Here is a 10,386-nt window from a genome sequence, read left to right as displayed (position 1 = left end):
GTTCGATACCCGATCGATGCAATAATGTTTAATTTTATGTAAAAAATAATAATTTTAATAAACCATGTTCAACATCCGTAAAGAGACTTTAAATCCTCTACGACCATCATCCTTTCAGAATTCAAGACCACCATATTCGAAATTCGTAATTTCAATGGTAGAGATTCGGGAAAAAGTTCAAAGTTCATTAAATAAATTTGTAATCTATATAATGATTGATTAGATCGACTAAGGTCCATGGTTCGATCCCTGGCCGATACAAAACAATTTTAATATTTTAAAAAAGTACTACTAAAGTGGCAGGTTTGAGAAAATAAAAACACCGCAAGTTCTTTTTAAAAAAACTTTATTACACAAATGCTACACTACTACAAGTACAAAAAAATACACAGACAAATTACTAAAGTCTTGTGGATTTCTCGACATCTGCATTTGCCACCCACGAATTAAAGCGAGGTGGAAAGCCCCACCACATGACGTAGGTCAGTCCATTTCTTCGTTTTATAATCTTCTCCACCAAGTACGTATCGGGATACAACATAGGCTGAATCTCTTCGGCATAGAAGCCGCCACGGATAGGTTTGCGGTCCAGATCTTCGAGGTAGTAGGTCCTAGGCTCTGATTCACGAACATGTGTCACACGGAAAAAGTTCGGGACTCCAGTTTGCAGTGTAACCTTTCTCGAAGATACCTTTCTGCTTGGAGATTCGCACAATGTCACCGACGTTAGCTTTACGCTTTCATGGATCTTTCTTCTTTGTGTTGGAAAACACTGTTTGAAGCAGTCGATTGTCCGTTACATCCTTTGGCTTCATTTTCGTGGTAGAATGCACCGTGGAATTATACTCGCTTATTAGTTTCGGCAAGATGTCAAGCCACTTGTAATTTCCGTTAGCCGTGAACCGCCGCCACATCTTGCAACGCAAAGTTCTGTTAAACCTTTCGACAACGGAGGCTTTGACGTTACTAAATGTAGAGTAGTGTTTGATGCCATACTTCTTCATCAAAGCCTTGAAGGTTGCATTGTAGAATTCTTTCCCGAGGTCCGTTTGCAGGTGCGACGGTACACGTCCATCACGCCAAATATTGTTCATGGCCTTGGCTACGTCAGTTGCAGTCTTTGATTTGACAGGTCTCGCCCAAGCGAACTTGCTATAAACATCGATGACTGTCAACATGTAATTGAAACCTTTATTCAATCGGGAATATGGTATCATCTCAACAAGGTCCGCCTGGAATAAATCATCAATTCCACGAACTATGACTTTGCGACGAAGGTATTTCCGTCTAGCAGGAGCATGAAGTTCGTGAGCGATTCCGGTTCGACTCATTGTATGTAGCCGGCTTCCTTTAGTTCTTCAAGTATGGAGACTATTTCGTTAATGTGCGAATAGTTTCCTACACTAAGCGAAGCATGTAGAATTCTAAGGCGATCAACTAATTCATTGGGGTCGTCCCAATATACATAGTCAAATATCTGACCACTTTCTAGCTTTTTTAAACCTTCGCCATGTATTGTTAGTTCACTGAAGAGATTAGCGAGAATATTCGATTTTTTCATTATCTTCGTCTTTATACACACCACTATCTGGATCGTTATCGCAAAAATGTGCATTGATTAGCTCTAGCATTTTTTTGTACTCATGTAAGTCTTTTGTGAGAATATCCTTTAGGCTCCCTGCGAAACAGCAATTCGTACAGACCCGGCGTCCCGCGCGTTTTGAACGCTTCTACGCGCACGATATTTCCTGGTAGAAAGTCTATTTCTTTAGCACCGAGTAACCACTTATTATGTTATCTGTACACTCCGTAGGTCGTGTCATTATTCCGGCTCGTAAACGATATCAGGTATGGTCGGACCATTGCATTCACTTGATGTCCCTTTTTCGGTATTTTCTTCTTGTGCATAGACTCTGTACTTGTTAAGTCCTCTTCTTCTCGATCTGGTTCATACTTTCTCTTCTTTACAGTTGGCATTTCATCCTCAACTTCTGTCTTCACAATGATGGCTGGTTCTTCCTTGCTGTTAAGTTCGTCGAGGCGACTAGTAATTGGTTTAAATATCTCCTCATTTTCAATCTCACGTGCAAGTCTGGTTCGTCTAGCAAGTAAATATTTTTCACGAACAGACTGTATAGCTCGAAAAAGGTCACTGGCCAGGTCCAACATTGTACTGGCTGAAAACATATTGCAAGACCTCCTTATATAATTTTTTATTCGTTCACAGAAACTTCTTTCTTGTGTTTGGCTAAATCTGAATTTGTTGACAAGTGAGATATTGATGCTTTCAGACTACTTTGAAAAGTTCTCATATAGTCACGTCTTTGTGCATTCGAAAATTCGATCATGTCGCGAATGCGAGAATACGAGGCTCTCACACGCTGGTCGATGGCAACGAGATACTCTAGTAATTCCTTTTTCACACTTTCTACTTTTTGAGCCAGTAGCGAAATGTATTTGCGGATAACGTCGTCATGAGACTTGAGAGCAGTACGTAAGTCTCGACTGCTGCGTCCAAATTTCGAAATGCTTTGACTATTGTTTGACGATAAACTGATCGAAACCTCGTCTGTACCTGCCCTTATATAGCGGCCAGTCCTTAACGATGACTAGAAATCCGTGCTCGTGTTTCCAGCACAAGGAGCACATGTCTTTAAATTCCTGGTATGTCATGTCGGTGTTTACGTGATAGTCATAAGCGTGACGTAAATTAAGTTCGTCCATGCGAAACAAAACTATGACATTCGCGTTGTCTCGTAGGAGATGTTTTGGAATACGACTGTACGTCTGACACAGGTAAACGCAGTCTACCTTGGCGTGTCTGCCCATGGAAAAGTACTCTTGAATTATGCCTTGCTTCTCGCACATTACCTCGTCGAAAACAAATACAGAATTAACTCTTGCTTCGCTTGGAGGTACCACATCCGCATTATGATTAAATGGAAAATATTCCAGACCATCCAACGATTGTAGAACCGTAGCTAGGCGCTGGTACTTTGGCTGTTGCAACGACTTGGAATACAAGTAAACGTTCTCGAACCGAAGACCGATTGGTTCCTCTAGTAAACTCAGCAGAACGCACGTTTTGCCACAGTTGGACGGACCCGCCATTATGCAACGTATGGCAGAAGGCAACAGTAAGCCATGTCGTGATTCACGCGCACTAAATACATCGTCTTGCGTAATGCGCACGGGCAAACAAACATCTTGCTTGACGACCTGCATTGTATTAAATAAATTGTATAAAATCAAACACAGTTATACTTTCTGGGCAGTTGTGTGCAATGACTCGAAGAGGTAAGAACAAAAAACACATCGATGCAGGACTCGTGAACTCGCTGATAAACAATCTGCCATTCGAGCTACACATTCCCGGCTACAGATTCTGCGGCCCCGGCACTAAACTAGCGAAAAGGTTAGCTAGCCGTGACATGGGCATTAATTCTCTCGACGAAAAGTGCAAGCAGCACGATATCGCATATTCATTAAGATATTGGCACAGGAAGCCGAAGATATTAGTAAATCGTCGAACGCGGGACTAGGAGAGAAAATCGCAGCGTGGGGCGTTTCCAAAATCATGAAGGCAAAGACGAAATTAGGACTGGGTTATCGTCGAGCTAGCTCCATCAAGTCAAAGACTAACTCACGCAAGACCAAACGCAAGACTGGTGAGGGGCGTGCAAAAATCCAAGCAAAAATTACAGACTCTCGACAAGAAGATTATAGGAGGATTTCTTCCTTTGCTTTTGCCTGCATTGGGTGCTCTCGGCGCCATCATCGGAGCAACGAGCGGTATAGTGCAGGCAGTCAACACTTCGAAGAATGAGCACAAGCAGTTAAAAGAAGCACATCGACACAATGCCAGCATGGAAGCCATTGTCATGGGTAAAAAAAAAACGGCGCAGGACTGTGCTAACGGCCTCACAAGGCAGGCCGAGGCATGGGAAAGAAACGAATGAAAAAATCCTAAGATCTTTGCCGAAACGTCCGCTCACAAATATAGATTTGTTCAGGTATGCTCGAAAACTGAAAATACCAAATTTCCGCGGCATGTTTATGCGAGACACTTTGCCCAGCAAGCCAAAGACACGTGAGCGCGCCATAATAAATTTAGACACGTCGGCAGGTCGCGGCACGCACTGGGTGGCGTACATAAAGTCTGGAAAAATGGCCGAGTACTACGATAGTTTTGGAAATTTATGGCCTCCTCTAGAACTTAGGTTGTACCTGGGCCGCTCCACTACGTTGTTTTACAATTATGAAACGGAGCAGAAGCCTAATCAAACAAATTGCGGACACTTGTGTCTTCGCTTTTTAACAAACAAAACTTAGCTGACAAATAAAAATTGCTACTTAAAGGTTGTGCAGTGATGATAATTTATTAGTCATGACGATAACACTAACATTGACAGGTCACGCATCTGAGCTGCGTATAATGCCATACCGAATATCGACGAGGAAAACTGCAAGATCTGCTACCTGAAAAGCGACGGGACCACACATGAAATACGGTTACCTGTTGGCTCTTACAAAATTGACGACATTGCAAATTACATCAGGGATGTGTTAGCACAGGATGTATACTTTCAACTGCGTGGAAATCCAAACACTCAAAAAGCATTCTAACATGCAGTGAAAATGTCGACTTTACGAAACCTGGCACCATAGGTACGATGCTCGGATTCGAAACAAAAGGTGTATGATACAGGAAGATGGTACGAATCTATGCGCGCAGTAAACATTTTGCCTGTGAATGTCATAAGAATAAACTGTAATTTGGCAAGTGGAACGTATCTCAACGGAAGACTAAGCAACATTCTGCACGAGTTTTCGCCGATGGTCCCGCCAGGATATAAACTGGTCGAAGTACCGCAAAGTATCATTTACGTTCCAGTCGTCGTGAAGTGCGCACACGAAGTCGTCGTCAGAATCGTTGACCAGCGAGGAAGATTGGTGAATTTTTAAGACGAAGAAATTACATTACGTCTTCACTTGAAGCGATGGGCATAAAGTTCGTAACACCGAACAGTTATAAAAGAAATCGTATTGGCGTTAATAAGAACAGTTCTCTACCAGACATCGGTGCATTAACACCTGAAAGCATAAAGTATTTTCTCAGTATTGGACATGTGCCGAGTAAATATGGAAGACGAAATACTCAACGTAGAAGATCCGGTCATTTTTGATGACACCATTACGATAATGGAATTGCACGAGTACTAGCCTTTCCTGCTCGGACCGTACGCACTACCATCGGAAGTACGCATTGCTGTACAGCACCAAGATATTTTTACTTTACCTTCGCAGTCATTTCTACGTATAAGAGGCACGCTGACAAAAGCGGATGGTACGCACCCGACAACGACATCAATATCCTGCAATGGTATTCTTCACCTAATCGAGCGCTTTACTTATGTACTCAATGGCGTCGAGGTGGACCAGACGAGAGATTTAGGCATAACATCTGCTATGAAAAATTACCTTTCGCTCACGCCAAAGAAACTGTCTGCTGCAAAGATGACCGGTTGGGCTCTCGAGGATGAATATAAGCTTCCGGTTTATGCCGAAGGGAAGTTCGAAGTTTGTGTTCCGCTGTCCATGCTTCTTGGTATCGCCGAGGACTACAAGCATATAATCATCATTTTGAAACAAGAGCTCGTACTGCTTCTAGCCAACACGCACATTAATGCAATTGTCGCCGCTGCAGAAAACCCTCAAGACGTTTCGCTAACACTTCAGTCTATCGAGTGAATGCTGCCCCACATCCAAGTGAGCACTGTTGAACGAGTCAAGATGTTGAAGAACATATAAAATGGCAAGAACTACGATGTACCATTCCGATCCTGGAGCCTGGAAACTTATCCTGGCTTGCCTCATAGTCAGCGTTTCAATTGGATAGTAAAGTCCAACTTCGCTACGGAAAAACCAAGATACATCATCGTCGTTCTTCAGACCGGAAGACAGCTCAATGCAGGAGTGAGTCGCTCCGTATTCGATAACTGTCAAATACGTAATGTAAAAATTTTTTAAACAGCGAATGTTATCCGTAAGTTGACATGAACATGGACTTTGAAAGTGGAAGATTTCCTCTCGCATATCAAATGTATGCCAAGTTTCAGCAAGCTTACTATGGGCGGAGACAGTCACCGATACTGAGTCCCGACAGTTTCAAGAAAAAGGCTCCGTTAATGGTGTTTGACGTTTCCAAACAAGACGAATCGATTCGCAGTTCTATGATTGATTGTCGATTGGAAATTTTCACGAAATATGACGTACCGCCACTCATAATGGCGTACTGTCTAATCCTACACGACAGAGTAATTAATTACGATGTGTTTTCAGGTCTCGTGAAATATTGAACTAGATTAAAAAACATATAAATACGACTGCATGTATCATTACATAATCATTTGGATTCAGGATGTACTGCAACCTGCAAGGTTTCCAGATTCAAAATGGATTCGTGCTCACGGAAATTAGCATCACCTCCGGAGACAAGAATCGAACACGCACTTTCCGACCTCCGTATCCTTGGAAACTACTAGACGAAAAAAGTAAACGGTCGAATGAATGGCTATGTAAATATTATCACGGACTAGAGTGGGACGAAAGGAAAATTCCATACCACAAAGTGAAAAACACTATTGAAGATTTACTAGTTGAAAACGAAATAATTTACATTGCCGGACCTGAACAGAAGAAATGGCTGAGTAAGTTGTGTGAAGCACCTGTTGAAATTGTAGACCTACAGACCGACTACGGCTGTCCTTCCCTGCGCAAGCTTAGTGAAATGTATGACGTGCAGTCACTTGACAATTTGAACGTGTCTGTGCCTGTACAAACTCGCAGTTAATGCAGAAATGGTACACGCAGTGTTAGTAGGAGCCTGCATATATAAATGGTGTACATCCGTACGTGCCTTCAGTTGACGTTCTACCCGCAAGAAGATGTTTACGTTTCATCCTGCTAACGTGTACGTGAGCGCAAGACCTAGCTTCAGCAGTGTCGAGTATAGCTACTGGGATTCCGGGTATCTACGCACATATACATAAACCTGTGATGGAGGCGCTCAGCATTGGCGGTTTGCGCACTTTCCTGTGTCCTACGAACCGACTCAGCAGCTGGTAGATTGTTGCGAACCTGGAAACTGTGCCGTCTATCACATGAGACCACACACAATCCTTCCTGCCAGCATCGCTGAGGTAGTCGCCTCGTCTGCATGTGCAACACCAAACATGGACGTGTTGCAACCTGTTGCGACCTGTGATGCTTCTACGCAGACGTCCAAACGGTGTGCGTCTCGTCGTCGCTGTTCAGGCAGTGAATCTGTCCCAACTAGCACTGAGCCAAAGCCCAGGCGTAGACGTGGTCACAGACATCATCGACCATGTCTTGTCGGAGTTTACGTAGCAAAAGATGACCAGGTGGAAACCTGTGTTCCTGATCCCGTGGCCTGCGAACCAGTTGGAACCGGAGTCCATGATACATTGAGTGCGGCATTAAATACTGTATTTAATTTTAAATACAGACAATATTTTGACTAATATAGTATACCAGTAGACCACGGGTATATAAGCGAGGTTCAGACGACTGGACCCGCAGTTCACCTCTGGCCGCGGTGCAGTACGGACTTGCTCTCTTCAGGTAGTTTCATGAGGTTTAGTTATGTCGACCGGAATAAACTGTCTACCGTCAGCAGCGGGGACCTCGATGGCAGCAACGATGATGGAGTCGGAGATCCTGATACCGACTGCAGAGGAGACCACGGCAGCGGAGAACTCAACGGGTGTGGTGTCGACAGCTGTGGAGATCCCGATACCGACTGCAGAGAAGACAGCGATACGTGCTGTTCCATCATCAGCTGAAGTTTCATCATCTGCATTCCAGACATCGATTAATGAAGAGCATACATCGCATCAATCCAAATACTGTGGTGCATCAATAACCTGCAGTAGGTCTCTGACAATCTCTCGAGAGACATATAAGTGCGACAAATGCGATAAGGTTTTTTCGCATTGTAACAGTCTGGACAGTCACAAGATTATGTGCATAGGAAACGAATCAAGTGATAGTATGCTTCCATACCATCAGACATCATCATTTATTGCTTTACCTGAGGCGATAGTCAACAAAAGAGCAGTAGTCAATTGCCAAAACTTGAAGGACTAGTTTTGTTTTAAATGGAGTATTTTGGCAAGATTTGCCGAGGGAAGTCATCAAAACCGTGTTGATAAGAGGTATTATGCTTTGGAGAATAAGTACAACTTCGATGGACTGTGCTATCCGACACCATTAAATCAAATATAAGTTTTTGAGAAAAATAACCCTGATGTCTCAGTTAATGTGTATGCGCTAAATGAGGATAATAAGGTGTGTCCGATTCGGGTAACCAAACAAGAAAGATAAAATAATTTCGATTTGTTGCTTGTGACAAATGAAAGCGGTGCTGCACACTACTACTACATCAAAAACTTCTCCCGACTTGTGAGACCCCAGGTTACAAAACATCAACATAAGATTTATGTGTGTAAGATGTGCTTTAAGTATTTCGCAAATCGACCTCGAAAATCAGGACTTACAGCTATACAGTGTCTTGAACAGCACAAGATTAAATGCGGAAAAAATCTTAACCAAAACTTTAGTAATTTGTCTGTGTTTTTTTGTACTTGTAGTTGTGTAGTATGTATGTAATAAAAGTTTTTTTAAAAAGACTGTGGTGTTTTATTTCTCGAACCTTACACTTTTCTGGTACTTTTTTAAAATTAAAGTTGTTTTGTATCGGCCAGGGATCGAACCAAGGACCTTAGTCGATCTAATCAATCAGTATATAGACTACTATTTTATTTAATGAATTTTGAACTTTTTCCCGAATCTCTAGCATTACAATTACGAATTTCCAATATTGTGGTCTTGATGTCTGATAGGATGATGGTAGTAGAGGATTTAAAGTCTCTTTAAGAATGTTGAACATGGTTTATTGAAATTATTATTTTTTCATAAAATTAAACATTATTGCATTGATCGAGGATCGAACCAAGGACTGGAGCGGATCGAATCGCTATGTAAGTTAATGAGTGATTTTTTTGATTGAATTTTGGATTTTTTCCCGCATTTCTAGCTACATTATTACATGATTTCAAGATGGCGGCCGAATTTCAAGATTGCGGGGGGCTCCTCGGTAATAAATGATTACTGCACTGTAGCGGGTTAGAATAAAATTATCCAGATGGAAATGTACTCTATAATACGAGTACACACACAAGATGGTGTACTCCAGCAGGTGGTAGCTCCTGGTAGCATGTACTGAACATAAAATGTCGGATCCATGATGGTCGACAAGGTCAAGGTCAAATTTAAAGGTCAAAGTTCAAGGTCAAGGTCAAATTTCAAGGTCAAGGTCAAATTTCAATGTCAAGGTCAAATTTCAATGTCAAGGTCAAATTTCAAGGTCAAGGTCAAAGTTCGAGTTCAAGGTCAAATTTCAAGGTCAAGGTCAAAGTTCAAGGTCAAATTTCAAGTTCAAGGTCAAAGGTGTGGTGACTATAAAATTATACTAACATGGTATCAGCACACTCTAGCAGACGAAAACAAGATGGTGGTCTCCAGCGTATGAAGACAAGATGGCGGACATGACGTCATATCAGCTGACGATATTTGAACTTTGGTATTGGTGACGGTAGATCAGTCTGTGGGTGGCTTCTGTGGAGGAAGGATCTGATGTTTTTATTTTTATTTTTTGCCCTCACCGGTTTCGAACCAAGGAAGCAAATCGATATAATCAATCATTATATTTATTGTAAATTTATTTAATGAATTTTGAACTTATCCCCGCACCTCTAGCATAAAAATTACAGATTTTCAAGATGGCGACCATAACGATAATTGCAACAGTTACATCTTAATACAAGATGGTGGTTCTGTCTGGAACAGGTGGTGCTATTATTACTTTAAATTTTAAAAAATACAAGTCCAAATATGCATGTTATTTTTATATATACATTATTTAATTTTCAGTCTGGTAAATGTCTCGATGGCCGAGCGGTTAAAGGCGTATTTTTTCCAACCTAGAGATCAGAGCTGCGATGGTTCGTATCACAGTGTTTCCAATATATTTTTCATAAAAAATTAAATTTAAAATGTTGATAAGGTTCATAATAGCTATGGTAGGTAATGGAACATCGACCTTATGTGATGAGACAGAGCGACGCTGGCGCTCTCTAGGAACAAACGACAGAAACAAAGTCGACGGTATCCAAGATGGCGGCATGCAGCGGAACAGAAAAAAACATGAGCGCTGCTGGCGCTATCTAGGAACAAACAACAGAAACAAAGTCGACGGTATCCAAGATGGCGGCCTCCAGTGGAACAGAAAAAAAAATCAAGAGC

The sequence above is a fragment of the Bacillus rossius genome, chromosome 2 (genome assembly GCF_032445375.1).
Source record: "Bacillus rossius redtenbacheri isolate Brsri chromosome 2, Brsri_v3, whole genome shotgun sequence".
Classification (NCBI taxonomy): domain Eukaryota; kingdom Metazoa; phylum Arthropoda; class Insecta; order Phasmatodea; family Bacillidae; genus Bacillus; species Bacillus rossius.
This window is presented reverse-complemented; position numbering follows the sequence as displayed.